Here is a 20,104-nt window from a genome sequence, read left to right as displayed (position 1 = left end):
TCAACAAACTGAAGGAGAAAAACCATATGATCATCTCAATAGATGCAGAGAAAGCTTTTGACAAAATTCAACACCCATTTATGATAAAAACCCTGCAGTAAGTAGGCATAGAGGGAACTTTCCTCAACATAATAAAGGCCATATATGACAAATCCACAGCCAGCATTGTTCTCAATGGTGAAAAACTGAAACCATTTCCACTAAGATCAGGAACAAGACAAGGTTGCCCACTCTCACCACTCTTATTCAACCTAGTTTTAGAAGTTCTAGCCACAGCAATCAGAGAAAAAAAAAAGGAATCCAAATAGGAAAAGAAGAAATAAAGCTGTCACTGTTTGCAGATTACATGATACTATACATAGAGAATCCTAAGGATGCTACCAGAAACCTACTAGAGCTAATCAATGAATTTGGTAAAGTAGCAGGATACAAAATTAATGCACAGAAATCTCTGGCATTCTTATACACGAATGATGAAAATTCTGAGTGTGAAATTAAGAAAACACTCCCATTTACCATTGCAATAAAAAGAATAAAATATCTAGGAATAAACCTACCTAAGGAGACAAAAGACCTGTATGCAGAAAACTATAAGACACTGATGAAAGAAATGGAATATTATACAAATAGGTGGAGAGATATACCATGTTCTTGGATTGGAAGAATCAACATAGTGAAAATGACTCTACTACCCAAAGCAACCTACAGATTCAATGCAATCCCTATCAAATTACCACTGGCATTTTTTACAGAACTAGAACAAAGAATTTCACAATGTGTATGGAAACACAAAAGACCCCGAAGAGCCAAAGCAATCTTGGGAACGAAAAATGGAGCTGGAGGAATCAGGCTCCCTGACTTCAGACTATACTACAAGGCCACAGTAATCAAGACAGTATGGTACTGGCACAAAAACAGAAATATAGATCAATGGAACAGGATAGAAAGCCCAGAGATAAACCCACACACATATGGTCACCTTATCTTTGATAAAGGAGGGAAGGATATACAGTGGAGAAAAGACAGCCTCTTCAATTGTGGTGCTGGGAAAACTGGACAGCTACCCGTAAAAGTATGAAATTAGAACACTCCCTAACACCACACACAAAAACAAACTCAAAATGGGTTATTAAAGACCTAAATGTAAGGCCAGACACTATCAAACTCTTAGAGGAAAACATAGGCAGAACACTCTATGATATAAATCACAGCAAGATCCTTTTTGACCCATCTCCTAGAGAAATGGAAATAAAAACAAAAATAAACAAATGGGACCTAATGAAAATTAAAAGCTTTTGCATAGCAAAGGATGCCATAAAGAAGACCAAAAGACAACCCTCAGAATGGGAGAAAATATTTGCAAATGAAGCAACTGACAAAGGATTAATCTCCAAAATTTATAAGCAACTCAGGCCGCTCAATAAAAAAACAAACAACCCAATCCAAAAATGGGCAGAACTAAATAGACATTTCTCCAAAGAAGATATACAGATTGCCAACAAACACATGAAAGACTGCTCAACATCATTAATCATTAGAGAAATGCAAATCAAAACTACAATGAGATATCATCTCACACCGGTCAGGTTGGCCATCATCAAAAACTCTAGAAACAAAAAATGCTGGAGAGGGTGTGGAGAAAAGGGAACACTCTTGCACTGCTGGTGGGAATGTAAATTGATACAGCCACTCTGGGGAACAGTATGGAGGTTCCTTAAAAAACTACAAATAGAACTACCATACGACCCCACAATCCCACTACTGGGCAAATACCCTGAGAAAATGATAATTCAGAAAGAGTCATGTACCAAAATGTTCATTGCGGCTCTATTTACGATAGTCAGGACATGGAAGCAACCTAAGTGTCCATCAACAGATGAATGGATAAAGAAGATGTGGCACATATATACAATGGAATATTACTCAGCCATAAAAAGAAATGAAACTGAGTTATTTATAATGAGGTGGATGGACCTGGAGTCTGTCATACAGAGTGAAGTAATTCAGAAGGAGAAAAACAAATACCGTATGCTAACACATATATATGGACTCGAAGGGAAGAAAATGTCATGAAGAGATGAGAGGTAGGACGCGAATAAAACACAGACTTACTCGAGCATGGACTTGAGGATATGGGGAGGGGGAAGGGTGGGCTGTGACGAAGTGAGAGAGTGGCAGGGACATATATACACTATCAAATGTAAATTAGATAGCTAGTGGAAAGCTGCTGCATTGCACAGGGAGATCACCTCTGTGCTTTGTGACCACCTAGAGGGGTGGGATAGGGAGGGTGGGAGAGAGGGTGATGCAAGAGGGAAGAGATATGGGAACATATGTATATGTATAACTGATTCAGTTTGTTGTAAAGGAAAAACTAACACACTATTGTAAAACAATTATACTCCAATAAAGATGTTAAAAAAAAAAAACCCTCAACAAAATACTAGCAAACAGAACCCAACAGCACATGAAAAGGATCATACACCATGATCAAGTGGGGTTTCTTCCAGGAATGCAAGGATTCCTCAATATACGCAAATCAATCAACGTGATACACCATATCAACAAAATGAAGGAGAAAAACCATATGATCATCTCAATAGATGCAGAGAAAGCTTTTGACAAAATTCAACACCCATTTATGATAAAAACCCTGCAGTAAGTAGGCATAGAGGGAACTTTCCTCAACATAATAAAGGCCATATATGACAAATCCACAGCCAGCATTGTTCTCAATGGTGAAAAACTGAAACCATTTCCACTAAGATCAGGGACAAGACAAGGTTGCCCACTCTCACCACTCTTATTCAACCTAGTTTTGGAAGTTCTAGCCACAGCAATCAGAGCAAAAAAAAAGGAATCCAAATAGGAAAAGAAGAAGTAAAGCTGTCACTGTTTGCAGATGACATGATACTATACATAGAGAATCCTAAGGATGCTACCAGAAACCTACTAGAGCTAATCAATGAATTTGGTAAAGTAGCAGGATACAAAATTAATGCACAGAAATCTCTGGCATTCTTATACACGAATGATGAAAATTCTGAGTGTGAAATTAAGAAAACACTCCCATTTACCATTGCAACAAAAAGAATAAAATATCTAGGAATAAACCTACCTAAGGAGACAAAAGACCTGTATGCAGAAAACTATAAGACACTGATGAAAGAAATGGAATATTATACAAATAGGTGGAGAGATATACCATGTTCTTGGATTGGAAGAATCAACATAGTGAAAATGACTCTACTACCCAAAGCAACCTACAGATTCAATGCAATCCCTATCAAATTACCACTGGCATTTTTTACAGAACTAGAACAAAGAATTTCACAATTTGTATGGAAACACAAAAGACCCCGAAGAGCCAAAGCAATCTTGGGAACGAAAAATGGAGCTGGAGGAATCAGGCTCCCTGACTTCAGACTATACTACAAGGCCACAGTAATCAAGACAGTATGGTACTGGCACAAAAACAGAAATATAGATCAATGGAACAGGATAGAAAGCCCAGAGATAAACCCACACACATATGGTCACCTTATCTTTGATAATGGAGGGAAGGATATACAGTGGAGAAAAGACAGCCTGTCAATTGTGGTGCTGGGAAAACTGGACAGCTACCCGTAAAAGTATGAAATTAGAACACTCCCTAACACCACACACAAAAACAAACTCAAAATGGGTTATTAAAGACCTAAATGTAAGGCCAGACACTATCAAACTCTTAGAGGAAAACATAGGCAGAACACTCTATGATATAAATCACAGCAAGATCCTTTTTGACCCATCTCCTAGAGAAATGGAAATAAAAACAAAAATAAACAAATGGGACCTAATGAAAATTAAAAGCTTTTGCATAGCAAAGGATGCCATAAAGAAGACCAAAAGACAACCCTCAGAATGGGAGAAAATATTTGCAAATGAAGCAACTGACAAAGGATTAATCTCCAAAATTTATAAGCAACTCAGGCCGCTCAATAAAAAAACAAACAACCCAATCCAAAAATGGGCAGAACTAAATAGACATTTCTCCAAAGAAGATATACAGATTGCCAACAAACACATGAAAGACTGCTCAACATCATTAATCATTAGAGAAATGCAAATCAAAACTACAATGAGATATCATCTCACACCGGTCAGGTTGGCCATCATCAAAAACTCTAGAAACAAAAAATGCTGGAGAGGGTGTGGAGAAAAGGGAACACTCTTGCACTGCTGGTGGGAATGTAAATTGATACAGCCACTCTGGGGAACACTATGGAGGTTCCTTAAAAAACTACAAATAGAACTACCATACGACCCCACAATCCCACTACTGGGCAAATACCCTGAGAAAATGATAATTCAGAAAGAGTCATGTACCAAAATGTTCATTGCGGCTCTATTTACGATAGTCAGGACATGGAAGCAACCTAAGTGTCCATCAACAGATGAATGGATAAAGAAGATGTGGCACATATATACAATGGAATATTACTCAGCCATAAAAAGAAATGAAACTGAGTTATTTATAATGAGGTGGATGGACCTGGAGTCTGTCATACAGAGTGAAGTAATTCAGAAGGAGAAAAACAAATACCGTATGCTAACACATATATATGGACTCGAAGGGAAGAAAATGTCATGAAGAGATGAGAGGTAGGACGCGAATAAAACACAGACTTACTCGAGCATGGACTTGAGGATATGGGGAGGGGGAAGGGTGGGCTGTGACGAAGTGAGAGAGTGGCAGGGACATATATACACTATCAAATGTAAATTAGATAGCTAGTGGAAAGCTGCTGCATTGCACAGGGAGATCACCTCTGTGCTTTGTGACCACCTAGAGGGGTGGGATAGGGAGGGTGGGAGAGAGGGTGATGCAAGAGGGAAGAGATATGGGAACATATGTATATGTATAACTGATTCAGGTTGTTGTAAAGGAAAAACTAACACACTATTGTAAAACAATTATACTCCAATAAAGATGTTAAAAAAAAAAATCCTCAACAAAATACTAGCAAACAGAACCCAACAGCACATTAAAAGGATCATACACCATGATCAAGTGGGGTTTCTTCCAGGAATGCAAGGATTCCTCAATATACGCAAATCAATCAACGTGATACACCATATCAACAAAATGAAGGAGAAAAACCATATGATCATCTCAATAGATGCAGAGAAAGCTTTTGACAAAATTCAACACCCATTTATGATAAAAACCCTGCAGTAAGTAGGCATAGAGGGAACTTTCCTCAACATAATAAAGGCCATATATGACAAATCCACAGCCAGCATTGTTCTCAATGGTGAAAAACTGAAACCATTTCCACTAAGATCAGGAACAAGACAAGGTTGCCCACTCTCACCACTCTTATTCAACCTAGTTTTGGAAGTTCTAGCCACAGCAATCAGAGCAAAAAAAAAGGAATCCAAATAGGAAAAGAAGAAGTAAAGCTGTCACTGTTTGCAGATGACATGATACTATACATAGAGAATCCTAAGGATGCTACCAGAAACCTACTAGAGCTAATCAATGAATTTGGTAAAGTAGCAGGATACAAAATTAATGCACAGAAATCTCTGGCATTCTTATACACGAATGATGAAAATTCTGAGTGTGAAATTAAGAAAACACTCCCATTTACCATTGCAACAAAAAGAATAAAATATCTAGGAATAAACCTACCTAAGGAGACAAAAGACCTGTATGCAGAAAACTATAAGACACTGATGAAAGAAATGGAATATTATACAAATAGGTGGAGAGATATACCATGTTCTTGGATTGGAAGAATCAACATAGTGAAAATGACTCTACTACCCAAAGCAACCTACAGATTCAATGCAATCCCTATCAAATTACCACTGGCATTTTTTACAGAACTAAAACAAAGAATTTCACAATTTGTATGGAAACACAAAAGACCCCGAAGAGCCAAAGCAATCTTGGGAACGAAAAATGGAGCTGGAGGAATCAGGCTCCCTGACTTCAGACTATACTACAAGGCCACAGTGACCAAGACAGTATGGTACTGGCACAAAAACAGATATATAGATCAATGGAACAGGATAGAAAGCCCAGAGATAAACCCACACACATATGGTCACCTTATCTTTGATAAAGGAGGGAAGGATATACAGTGGAGAAAAGACAGCCTCTTCAATTAGTGGTGCTGGGAAAACTGGACAGCTACCCGTAAAAGTATGAAATTAGAACACCCCCTAACACCACACACAAAAACAAACTCAAAATGGGTTAAAGACCTAAATGTAAGGCCAGACACTATCAAACTCTTAGAGGAAAACATAGGCAGAACACTCTATGATATAAATCACAGCAAGATCCTTTTTGACCCATCTCCTAGAGAAATGGAAATAAAAACAAAAAGAAACAAATGGGACCGACTGAAAATTAAAAGCTTTTGCATAGCAAAGGATGCCATAAAGAAGACCAAAAGACAACCCTCAGAATGGGAGAAAATATTTGCAAATGAAGCAACTGACAAAGGATTAATCTCCAAAATTTATAAGCAACTCAGGCCGCTCAATAAAAAAACAAACAACCCAATCCAAAAATGGGCAGAACTAAATAGACATTTCTCCAAAGAAGATATACAGATTGCCAACAAACACATGAAAGACTGCTCAACATCATTAATCATTAGAGAAATGCAAATCAAAACTACAATGAGATATCATCTCACACCGGTCAGATTGGCCATCATCAAAAACTCTAGAAACAAGAAATGCTGGAGAGGGTGTGGAGAAAAGGGAACACTCTTGCACTGCTGGTGGGAATGTAAATTGATAGAGCCACTCTGGGGAACAGTATGGAGGTTCCTTAAAAAACTACAAATAGAACTACCATACGACCCCACAATCCCACTACTGGGCAAATACCCTGAGAAAATGATAATTCAGAAAGAGTCATGTACCAAAATGTTCATTGCGGCTCTATTTACGATAGTCAGGACATGGAAGCAACCTAAGTGTCCATCAACAGATGAATGGATAAAGAAGATGTGGCACATATATACAATGGAATATTACTCAGCCATAAAAAGAAATGAAACTGAGTTATTTATAAAGAGGTGGATGGACCTGGAGTCTGTCATACAGAGTGAAGTAAGTCAGAAGGAGCAAAACAAATACCGTATGCTAACACATATATATGGACTCGAAGGGAAAAAAATGTCATGAAGAGATGAGAGGTAGGACGGGAATAAAACACAGACTTACTCGAGCATGGACTTGAGGATATGGGGAGGGGGAAGGGTGAGCTGTGACGAAGTGAGAGAGTGGCAGGGACATATATACACTATCAAATGTAAATTAGATAGCTAGTGGGAAGCTGCTGCATAGCACAGGGAGATCACCTCTGTGCTTTGTGACCACCTAGAGGGGTGGGATAGGGAAGGTGGGAGAGAGGGTGATGCAAGAGGGAAGAGATATGGGAACATATGTATATGTATAACTGATTCAGTTTGTTGTAAAGGAAAAATTAACACACTATTGTAAAACAATTATACTCCAATAAAGATGTTAAAAAAAAATCCTCAACAAAATACTAGCAAACAGAACCCAACAGCACATTAAAAGGATCATACACCATGATCAAGTGGGGTTTCTTCCAGGAATGCAAGGATTCCTCAATATACGCAAATCAATCAACGTGATACACCATATCAACAAAATGAAGGAGAAAAACCATATGATCATCTCAATAGATGCAGAGAAAGCTTTTGACAAAATTCAACACCCATTTATGATAAAAACCCTGCAGTAAGTAGGCATAGAGGGAACTTTCCTCAACATAATAAAGGCCATATATGACAAATCCACAGCCAGCATTGTTCTCAATGGTGAAAAACTGAAACCATTTCCACTAAGATCAGGAACAAGACAAGGTTGCCCACTCTCACCACTCTTATTCAACCTAGTTTTGGAAGTTCTAGCCACAGCAATCAGAGCAAAAAAAAAGGAATCCAAATAGGAAAAGAAGAAGTAAAGCTGTCACTGTTTGCAGATGACATGATACTATACATAGAGAATCCTAAGGATGCTACCAGAAACCTACTAGAGCTAATCAATGAATTTGGTAAAGTAGCAGGATACAAAATTAATGCACAGAAATCTCTGGCATTCTTATACACAAATGATGAAAATTCTGAGTGTGAAATTAAGAAAACACTCCCATTTACCATTGCAACAAAAAGAATAAAATATCTAGGAATAAACCTACCTAAGGAGACAAAAGACCTGTATGCAGAAAACTATAAGACACTGATGAAAGAAATGGAATATTATACAAATAGGTGGAGAGATATACCATGTTCTTGGATTGGAAGAATCAACATAGTGAAAATGAATCTACTACCCAAAGCAACCTACAGATTCAATGCAATCCCTATCAAATTACCACTGGCATTTTTTACAGAACTAGAACAAAGAATTTCACAATTTGTATGGAAACACAAAAGACCCCGAAGAGCCAAAGCAATCTTGAGAACGAAAAATGGAGCTGGAGGAATCAGGCTCCCTGACTTCAGACTATACTACAAGGCCACAGTGATCAAGACAGTATGGTACTGGCACAAAAACAGAAATATAGATCAATGGAACAGGATAGAAAGCCCAGAGATAAACCCACACACATATGGTCACCTTATCTTTGATAAAGGAGGGAAGGATATACAGTCGAGAAAAGACAGCCTCTTCAATTAGTGGTGCTGGGAAAACTGGACAGCTACCCGTAAAAGTATGAAATTAGAACACCCCCTAACACCACACACAAAAACAAACTCAAAATGGGTTAAAGACCTAAATGTAAGGCCAGACACTATCAAACTCTTAGAGGAAAACATAGGCAGAACACTCTATGATATAAATCACAGCAAGATCCTTTTTGACCCATCTCCTAGAGAAATGGAAATAAAAACAAAAAGAAACAAATGGGACCTAATGAAACATAAAAGCTTTTGCATAGCAAAGGATGCCATAAAGAAGACCAAAAGACAACCCTCAGAATGGGAGAAAATATTTGCAAATGAAGCAACTGACAAAGGATTAATCTCCAAAATTTATAAGCAACTCAGGCCGCTCAATAAAAAAACAAACAACCCAATCCAAAAATGGGCAGAACTAAATAGACATTTCTCCAAAGAAGATATACAGATTGCCAACAAACACATGAAAGACTGCTCAACATCATTAATCATTAGAGAAATGCAAATCAAAACTGCAATGAGATATCATCTCACACCGGTCAGATTGGCCATCATCAAAACCTCTAGAAACAATAAATGCTGGAGAGGGTGTGGAGAAAAGGGAACACTCTTGCACTGCTGGTGGGAATGTAAATTGATAGAGCCACTCTGGGGAACAGTATGGAGGTTCCTTAAAAAACTACAAATAGAACTACCATACGACCCCACAATCCCACTATTGGGCAAATACCCTGAGAAAATGATAATTCAGAAAGAGTCATGTACCAAAATGTTCATTGCGGCTCTATTTACGATAGTCAGGACATGGAAGCAACCTAAGTGTCCATCAACAGATGAATGGATAAAGAAGATGTGGCACATATATACAATGGAATATTACTCAGCCATAAAAAGAAATGAAACTGAGTTATTTATAATGAGGTGGATGGACCTGGAGTCTGTCATACAGAGTGAAGTAAGTCAGAAGGAGAAAAACAAATACCGTATGCTAACACATATATATGGACTCGAAGGGAAAAAAATGTCATGAAGAGATGAGAGGTAGGACGGGAATAAAACACAGACTTACTCGAGCATGGACTTGAGGATATGGGGAGGGGGAAGGGTGGGCTGTGACGAAATGAGAGAGTGGCAGGGACATATATACACTATCAAATGTAAATTAGATAGCTAGTGGGAAGCTGCTGCATAGTACAGGGAGATCACCTCTGTGCTTTGTGACCACCTAGAGGGGTGGAATAGGGAGGGTGGGAGAGAGGGTGATGCAAGAGGGAAGAGATATGGGAACATATGTATATGTATAACTGATTCAGTTTGTTGTAAAGGAGAAACTAACACACTATTGTAAAACAATTATACTCCAATAAAGATGTTAAAAAAAAAAATCCTCAACAAAATACTAGCAAACAGAACCCAACAGCACATTAAAAGGATCATACACCATGATCAAGTGGGGTTTCTTCCAGGAATGCAAGGATTCCTCAATATACGCAAATCAATCAACGTGATACACCATATCAACAAAATGAAGGAGAAAAACCATATGATCATCTCAATAGATGCAGAGAAAGCTTTTGACAAAATTCAACACCCATTTATGATAAAAACCGTGCAGTAAGTAGGCATAGAGGGAACTTTCCTCAACATAATAAAGGCCATATATGACAAATCCACAGCCAGCATTGTTCTCAATGGTGAAAAACTGAAACCATTTCCACTAAGATCAGGAACAAGACAAGGTTGCCCACTCTCACCACTCTTATTCAACCTAGTTGTGGAAGTTCTAGCCACAGCAATCAGAGAAAAAAAAAAGGAATCCAAATAGGAAAAGAAGAAGTAAAGCTGTCACTGTTTGCAGATGACATGATACTATACATAGAGAATCCTAAGGATGCTACCAGAAACCTACTAGAGCTAATCAATGAATTTGGTAAAGTAGCAGGATACAAAATTAATGCACAGAAATCTCTGGCATTCTTATACACGAATGATGAAAATTCTGAGTGTGAATTTAAGAAAACACTCCCATTTACCATTGCAACAAAAAGAATAAAATATCTAGGAATAAACCTACCTAAGGAGACAAAAGACCTGTATGCAGAAAACTATAAGACACTGATGAAAGAAATGGAATATTATACAAATAGGTGGAGAGATATACCATGTTCTTGGATTGGAAGAATCAACATAGTGAAAATGACTCTACTACCCAAAGCAACCTACAGATTCAATGCAATCCCTATCAAATTACCACTGGCATTTTTTACAGAACTAGAACAAAGAATTTCACAATTTGTATGGAAACACAAAAGACCCCGAAGAGCCAAAGCAATCTTGAGAACAAAAAATGGAGCTGGAGGAATCAGGCTCCCTAACTTCAGACTATACTACAAGGCCACAGTAATCAAGACAGTATGGTACTGGCACAAAAACAGAAATATAGATCAATGGAACAGGATAGAAAGCCCAGAGATAAACCACCACACATATGGTGACCTTATCTTTGATAAAGGAGGGAAGGATATACAGTGGAGAAAAGACAGCCTCTTCAATTAGTGGTGCTGGGAAAACTGGACAGCTACCCGTAAAAGTATGAAATTAGAACACTCCCTAACACCACACACAAAAACAAACTCAAAATGGGTTAAAGACCTAAATGTAAGGCCAGACACTATCAACCTCTTAGAGGAAAACATAGGCAGAACACTCTATGATATAAATCACAGCAAGATCCTTTTTGACCCATCTCCTAGAAAACTGGAAATAAAAACAAAAATAAACAAATGGGACCTAATGAAAATTAAAAGCTTTTGCATAGCAAAGGATGCCATAAAGAAGACCAAAAGACAACCCTCAGAATGGGAGAAAATATTTGCAAATGAAGCAACTGACAAAGGATTAATCTCCAAAATTTATAAGCAACTCAGGCCGCTCAATAAAAAAACAAACAACCCAATCCAAAAATGGGCAGAACTAAATAGACATTTCTCCAAAGAAGATATACAGATTGCCAACAAACACATGAAAGACTGCTCAACATCATTAATCATTAGAGAAATGCAAATCAAAACTACAATGAGATATCATCTCACACCGGTCAGATTGGCCATCATCAAAACCTCTAGAAACAATAAATGCTGGAGAGGGTGTGGAGAAAAGGGAACACTCTTGCACTGCTGGTGGGAATGTAAATTGGTACAGCCACTCTGGGGAACAGTATGGAGGTTCCTTAAAAAACTACAAATAGAACTACCATACGACCCCACAATCCCACTACTGGGCAAATACCCTGAGAAAATGATAATTCAGAAAGAGTCATGTACCAAAATGTTCATTGCGGCTCTATTTATGATAGTCAGGACATGGAAGCAACCTAAGTGTCCATCAACAGATGAATGGATAAAGAAGATGTGGCACATATATACAATGGAATATTACTCAGCCATAAAAAGAAATGAAACTGAGTTATTTATAAAGAGGTGGATGGACCTGGAGTCTGTCATACAGAGTGAAGTAAGTCAGAAGGAGAAAAACAAATACCGTATGCTAACACATATATATGGACTCGAAGGGAAAAAAATGTCATGAAGAGATGAGAGGTAGGACGGGAATAAAACACAGACTTACTGGAGCATGGACTTGAGGATATGGGGAGGGGGAAGGGTGGGCTGTGACGAAGTGAGAGAGTGGCAGGGACATATATACACTATCAAATGTAAATTAGATAGCTAGTGGGAAGCTGCTGCATAGCACAGGGAGATCACCTCTGTGCTTTGTGACCACCTAGAGGGGTGGGATAGGGAGGGTGGGAGAGAGGGTGATGCAAGAGGGAAGAGATATGGGAACATATGTATATGTATAACTGATTCAGTTTGTTGTAAAGGAGAAACCAACACACTATTGTAAAACAATTATACTCCAATAAAGATGTTAAAAAAAAAATCCTCAACAAAATACTAGCAAACAGAACCCAACAGCACATTAAAAGGATCATACACCATGATCAAGTGGGGTTTCTTCCAGGAATGCAAGGATTCCTCAATATACGCAAATCAATCAACGTGATACACCATATCAACAAACTGAAGGAGAAAAACCATATGATCATCTCAATAGATGCAGAGAAAGCTTTTGACAAAATTCAACACCCATTTATGATAAAAACCCTGCAGTAAGTAGGCATAGAGGGAACTTTCCTCAACATAATAAAGGCCATATATGACAAATCCACAGCCAGCATTGTTCTCAATGGTGAAAAACTGAAACCATTTCCACTAAGATCAGGAACAAGACAAGGTTGCCCACTCTCACCACTCTTATTCAACCTAGTTTTGGAAGTTCTAGCCACAGCAATCAGAGAAAAAAAAAAAGGAATCCAAATAGGAAAAGAAGAAGTAAAGCTGTCACTGTTTGCAGATGACATGATACTATACATAGAGAATCCTAAGGATGCTAACAGAAACCTACTAGAGCTAATCAATGAATTTGGTAAAGTAGCAGGATACAAAATTAATGCACAGAAATCTCTGGCATTCTTATACACTAGTGATGAAAAATCTGAGACTGAAATTAAGAAAACACTCCCATTTACCATTGCAACAAAAAGAATAAAATATCTAGGAATAAACCTACCTAAGGAGACAAAAGACTTGTATGCAGAAAACTATAAGACACTGATGAAAGAAATGGAATATTATACAAATAGGTGGAGAGATATACCATGTTCTTGGATTGGAAGAATCAACATAGTGAAAATGACTCTACTACCCAAAGCAACCTACAGATTCAATGCAATCCCTATCAAATTACCACTGGCATTTTTTACAGAACTAGAACAAAGAATTTCACAATTTGTATGGAATCACAAAAGACCCCGAAGAGCCAAAGCAATCTTGAGAACGAAAAATGGAGCTGGAGGAATCAGGCCCCCTGACTTCAGACTATACTACAAGGCCACAGTAATCAAGACAGTATGGTACTGGCACAAAAACAGAAATATAGATCAATGGAACAGGATAGAAAGCCCAGAGATAAACCCACACACATATGGTCACCTTATCTTTGATAAAGGAGGGAAGGATATACAGTGGAGAAAAGACAGCCTCTTCAATTAGTGGTGCTGGGAAAACTGGACAGCTACCCGTAAAAGTATGAAATTAGAACACCCCCTAACACCACACACAAAAACAAACTCAAAATGGGTTAAAGACCTAAATGTAAGGCCAGACACTATCAAACTCTTAGAGGAAAACATAGGCAGAACACTCTATGATATAAATCACAGCAAGATCCTTTTTGACCCATCTCCTAGAGAAATGGAAATAAAAACAAAAAGAAACAAATGGGACCTAATGAAACATAAAAGCTTTTGCATAGCAAAGGATGCCATAAAGAAGACCAAAAGACAACCCTCAGAATGGGAGAAAATATTTGCAAATGAAGCAACTGACAAAGGATTAATCTCCAAAATTTATAAGCAACTCAGGCCGCTCAATAAAAAAACAAACAACCCAATCCAAAAATGGGCAGAACAAAATAGACATTTCTCCAAAGAAGATATACAGATTGCCAACAAACACATGAAAGACTGCTCAACATCATTAATCATTAGAGAAATGCAAATCAAAACTGCAATGAGATATCATCTCACACCGGTCAGATTGGCCATCATCAAAACCTCTAGAAACAATAAATGCTGGAGAGGGTGTGGAGAAAAGGGAACACTCTTGCACTGCTGGTGGGAATGTAAATTGATACAGCCCTATGGGGAACAGTATGGAGGTTCCATAAAATACTACAAATAGAACTACCATACGACCCCACAATCCCACTACTGGGCAAATACCCTGAGAAAATGATAATTCAGAAAGAGTCATGTACCAAAATGTTCATTGCGGCTCTATTTACGACAGTCAGGACATGGAAGCAACCTAAGTGTCCATCAACAGATGAATGGATAAAGAAGATGTGGCACATATATACAATGGAATATTACTCAGCCATAAAAAGAAATGAAACTGAGTTATTTATAATGAGGTGGATGGACCTGGAGTCTGTCATACAGAGTGAAGTAAGTCAGAAGGAGAAAAACAAATACCGTATGCTAACACATATATATGGACTCGAAGGGAAAAAAATGTCATGAAGAGATGAGAGGTAGGACGGGAATAAAACACAGACTTACTGGAGCATGGACTTGAGGATATGGGGAGGGGGAAGGGTGGGCTGTGACGAAGTGAGAGAGTGGCAGGGACATATATACACTATCAAATGTAAATTAGATAGCTAGTGGGAAGCTGCTGCATAGCACAGGGAGATCACCTCTGTGCTTTGTGACCACCTAGAGGGGTGGGATAGGGAGGGTGGGAGAGAGGGTGATGCAAGAGGGAAGAGATATGGGAACATATGTATATGTATAACTGATTCAGTTTGTTGTAAAGGAGAAACCAACACACTATTGTAAAACAATTATACTCCAATAAAGATGTTAAAAAAAAAATCCTCAACAAAATACTAGCAAACAGAACCCAACAGCACATTAAAAGGATCATACACCATGATCAAGTGGGGTTTCTTCCAGGAATGCAAGGATTCCTCAATATACGCAAATCAATCAACGTGATACACCATATCAACAAACTGAAGGAGAAAAACCATATGATCATCTCAATAGATGCAGAGAAAGCTTTTGACAAAATTCAACACCCATTTATGATAAAAACCCTGCAGTAAGTAGGCATAGAGGGAACTTTCCTCAACATAATAAAGGCCATATATGACAAATCCACAGCCAGCATTGTTCTCAATGGTGAAAAACTGAAACCATTTCCACTAAGATCAGGAACAAGACAAGGTTGCCCACTCTCACCACTCTTATTCAACCTAGTTGTGGAAGTTCTAGCCACAGCAATCAGAGAAAAAAAAAAGGAATCCAAATAGGAAAAGAAGAAGTAAAGCTGTCACTGTTTGCAGATGAAATGATACTATACATAGAGAATCCTAAGGATGCTACCAGAAACCTACTAGAGCTAATCAATGAATTTGGTAAAGTAGAAGGATACAAAATTAATGCACAGAAATCTCTGGCATTCTTATACACGAATGATGAAAATTCTGAGTGTGAAATTAAGAAAACACTCCCATTTACCATTGCAACAAAAAGAATAAAATATCTAGGAATAAACCTACCTAAGGAGACAAAAGACTTGTATGCAGAAAACTATAAGATACTGATGAAAGAAATGGAATATTATACAAATAGGTGGAGAGATATACCATGTTCTTGGATTGGAAGAATCAACATAGTGAAAATGACTCTACTACCCAAAGCAACCTACAGATTCAATGCAATCCCTATCAAATTACCACTGGCATTTTTTACAGAACTAGAACAAAGAATTTCACAATTTGTATGGAAACACAAAAGACCCCGAAGAGCCAAAGCAATCTTGAGAACAAAAAATGGAGCTGGAGGAATCAGGCTCCCTGACTTCAGACTATACTACAAGGCCACAGTAATCAAGACAGTATGGTACTGGCACAAAAACAGAAATATAGATCAATGGAACAGGATAGAAAGCCCAGAGATAAACCACCACACATATGGTGACCTTATCTTTGATAAAGGAGGGAAGGATATACAGTGGAGAAAAGACAGCCTCTTCAATTAGTGGTGCTGGGAAAACTGGACAGCTACCCGTAAAAGTATGAAATTAGAACACTCCCTAACACCACACACAAAAACAAACTCAAAATGGGTTAAAGACCTAAATGTAAGGCCAGACACTATCAACCTCTTAGAGGAAAACATAGGCAGAACACTCTATGATATAAATCACAGCAAGATCCTTTTTGACCCATCTCCTAGAAAACTGGAAATAAAAACAAAAATAAACAAATGGGACCTAATGAAAATTAAAAGCTTTTGCATAGCAAAGGATGCCATAAAGAAGACCAAAAGACAACCCTCAGAATGGGAGAAAATATTTGCAAATGAAGCAACTGACAAAGGATTAATCTCCAAAATTTATAAGCAACTCAGGCCGCTCAATAAAAAAACAAACAACCCAATCCAAAAATGGGCAGAACTAAATAGACATTTCTCCAAAGAAGATATACAGATTGCCAACAAACACATGAAAGACTGCTCAACATCATTAATCATTAGAGAAATGCAAATCAAAACTACAATGAGATATCATCTCACACCGGTCAGATTGGCCATCATCAAAACCTCTAGAAACAATAAATGCTGGAGAGGGTGTGGAGAAAAGGGAACACTCTTGCACTGCTGGTGGGAATGTAAATTGGTACAGCCACTCTGGGGAACAGTATGGAGGTTCCTTAAAAAACTACAAATAGAACTAGCATACAACCCCACAATCCCACTACTGGGCAAATACCCTGAGAAAATGATAATTCAGAAAGAGTCATGTACCAAAATGTTCATTGCGGCTCTATTTATGATAGTCAGGACATGGAAGCAACCTAAGTGTCCATCAACAGATGAATGGATAAAGAAGATGTGGCACATATATACAATGGAATATTACTCAGCCATAAAAAGAAATGAAACTGAGTTATTTATAATGAGGTGGATGGACCTGGAGTCTGTCATACAGAGTGAAGTAAGTCAGAAGGAGAAAAACAAATACCGTATGCTAACACATATATATGGACTCGAAGGGAAAAAAATGTCATGAAGAGATGAGAGGTAGGACGGGAATAAAACACAGACTTACTGGAGCATGGACTTGAGGATATGGGGAGGGGGAAGGGTGGGCTGTGACGAAGTGAGAGAGTGGCAGGGACATATATACACTATCAAATGTAAATTAGATAGCTAGTGGGAAGCTGCTGCATAGCACAGGGAGATCACCTCTGTGCTTTGTGACCACCTAGAGGGGTGGGATAGGGAGGGTGGGAGAGAGGGTGATGCAAGAGGGAAGAGATATGGGAACATATATATATGTATAACTGATTCAGTTTGTTGTAAAGGAGAAACCAACACACTATTGTAAAACAATTATACTCCAATAAAGATGTTAAAAAAAAAATCCTCAACAAAATACTAGCAAACAGAACCCAACAGCACATTAAAAGGATCATACACCATGATCAAGTGGGGTTTCTTCCAGGAATGCAAGGATTCCTCAATATACGCAAATCAATCAACGTGATACACCATATCAACAAACTGAAGGAGAAAAACCATATGATCATCTCAATAGATGCAGAGAAAGCTTTTGACAAAATTCAACACCCATTTATGATAAAAACCCTGCAGTAAGTAGGCATAGAGGGAACTTTCCTCAACATAATAAAGGCCATATATGACAAATCCACAGCCAGCATTGTTCTCAATGGTGAAAAACTGAAACCATTTCCACTAAGATCAGGAACAAGACAAGGTTGCCCACTCTCACCACTCTTATTCAACCTAGTTTTGGAAGTTCTAGCCACAGCAATCAGAGAAAAAAAAAAAGGAATCCAAATAGGAAAAGAAGAAGTAAAGCTGTCACTGTTTGCAGATGACATGATACTATACATAGAGAATCCTAAGGATGCTACCAGAAACCTACTAGAGCTAATCAATGAATTTGGTAAAGTAGCAGGATACAAAATTAATGCACAGAAATCTCTGGCATTCTTATACACTAGTGATGAAAAATCTGAGACTGAAATTAAGAAAACACTCCCATTTACCATTGCAACAAAAAGAAGAAAATATCTAGGAATAAACCTACCTAAGGAGACAAAAGACTTGTATGCAGAAAACTATAAGACACTGATGAAAGAAATGGAATATTATACAAATAGGTGGAGAGATATACCATGTTCTTGGATTGGAAGAATCAACATAGTGAAAATGACTCTACTACCCAAAGCAACCTACAGATTCAATGCAATCCCTATCAAATTACCACTGGCATTTTTTACAGAACTAGAACAAAGAATTTCACAATTTGTATGGAAACACAAAAGACCCCGAAGAGCCAAAGCAATCTTGAGAACGAAAAATGGAGCTGGAGGAATCAGGCTCCCTGACTTCAGACTATACTACAAGGCCACAGTAATCAAGACAGTATGGTACTGGCACAAAAACAGAAATATAGATCAATGGAACAGGATAGAAAGCCCAGAGATAAACCCACACACATATGGTCACCTTATCTTTGATAAAGGAGGGAAGGATATACAGTGGAGAAAAGACAGCCTCTTCAATTAGTGGTGCTGGGAAAACTGGACAGCTACCGGTAAAAGTATGAAATTAGAACACCCCCTAACACCACACACAAAAACAAACTCAAAATGGGTTAAAGACCTAAATGTAAGGCCAGACACTATCAAACTCTTAGAGGAAAACATAGGCAGAACACTCTATGATATAAATCACAGCAAGATCCTTTTTGACCCATCTCCTAGAGAAATGGAAATAAAAACAAAAAGAAACAAATGGGACCTAATGAAAATTAAAAGCTTTTGCATAGCAAAGGATGCCATAAAGAAGACCAAAAGACAACCCTCAGAATGGGAGAAAATATTTGCAAATGAAGCAACTGACAAAGGATTAATCTCCAAAATTTATAAGCAACTCAGGCCGCTCAATAAAAAAACAAACAACCCAATCCAAAAATGGGCAGAACTAAATAGACATTTCTCCAAAGAAGATATACAGATTGCCAACAAACACATGAAAGACTGCTCAACATCATTAATCATTAGAGAAATGCAAATCAAAACTACAATGAGATATCATCTCACACCGGTCAGATTGGCCATCATCAAAACCTCTAGAAACAATAAATGCTGGAGAGGGTGTGGAGAAAAGGGAACACTCTTGCACTGCTGGTGGGAATGTAAATTGATACAGCCACTCTGGGGAACAGTATGGAGGTTCCATAAAATACTACAAATAGAACTACCATACGACCCCACAATCCCACTACTGGGCAAATACCCTGAGAAAATGATAATTCAGAAAGAGTCATGTACCAAAATGTTCATTGCGGCTCTATTTACGATAGTCAGGACATGGAAGCAACCTAAGTGTCCATCAACAGATGAATGGATAAAGAAGATGTGGCACATATATACAATGGAATATTACTCAGCCATAAAAAGAAATGAAACTGAGTTATTTATAATGAGGTGGATGGACCTGGAGTCTGTCATACAGAGTGCAGTAAGTCAGAAGGAGAAAAACAAATACCGTATGCTAACACATATATATGGACTCGAAGGGAAAAAAATGTCATGAAGAGATGAGAGGTAGGACGGGAATAAAACACAGACTTATTTGAGCATGGACTTGAGGATATGGGGAGCGGGAAGGGTGGGCTGTGACGAAGTGAGAGAGTGGCAGGGACATATATACACTATCAAAT

This window comes from Kogia breviceps, chromosome 3, assembly GCF_026419965.1.
Source record: "Kogia breviceps isolate mKogBre1 chromosome 3, mKogBre1 haplotype 1, whole genome shotgun sequence".
Lineage (NCBI taxonomy): Eukaryota > Metazoa > Chordata > Mammalia > Artiodactyla > Physeteridae > Kogia > Kogia breviceps.
Note: the sequence above shows the minus strand (reverse complement) of the source record.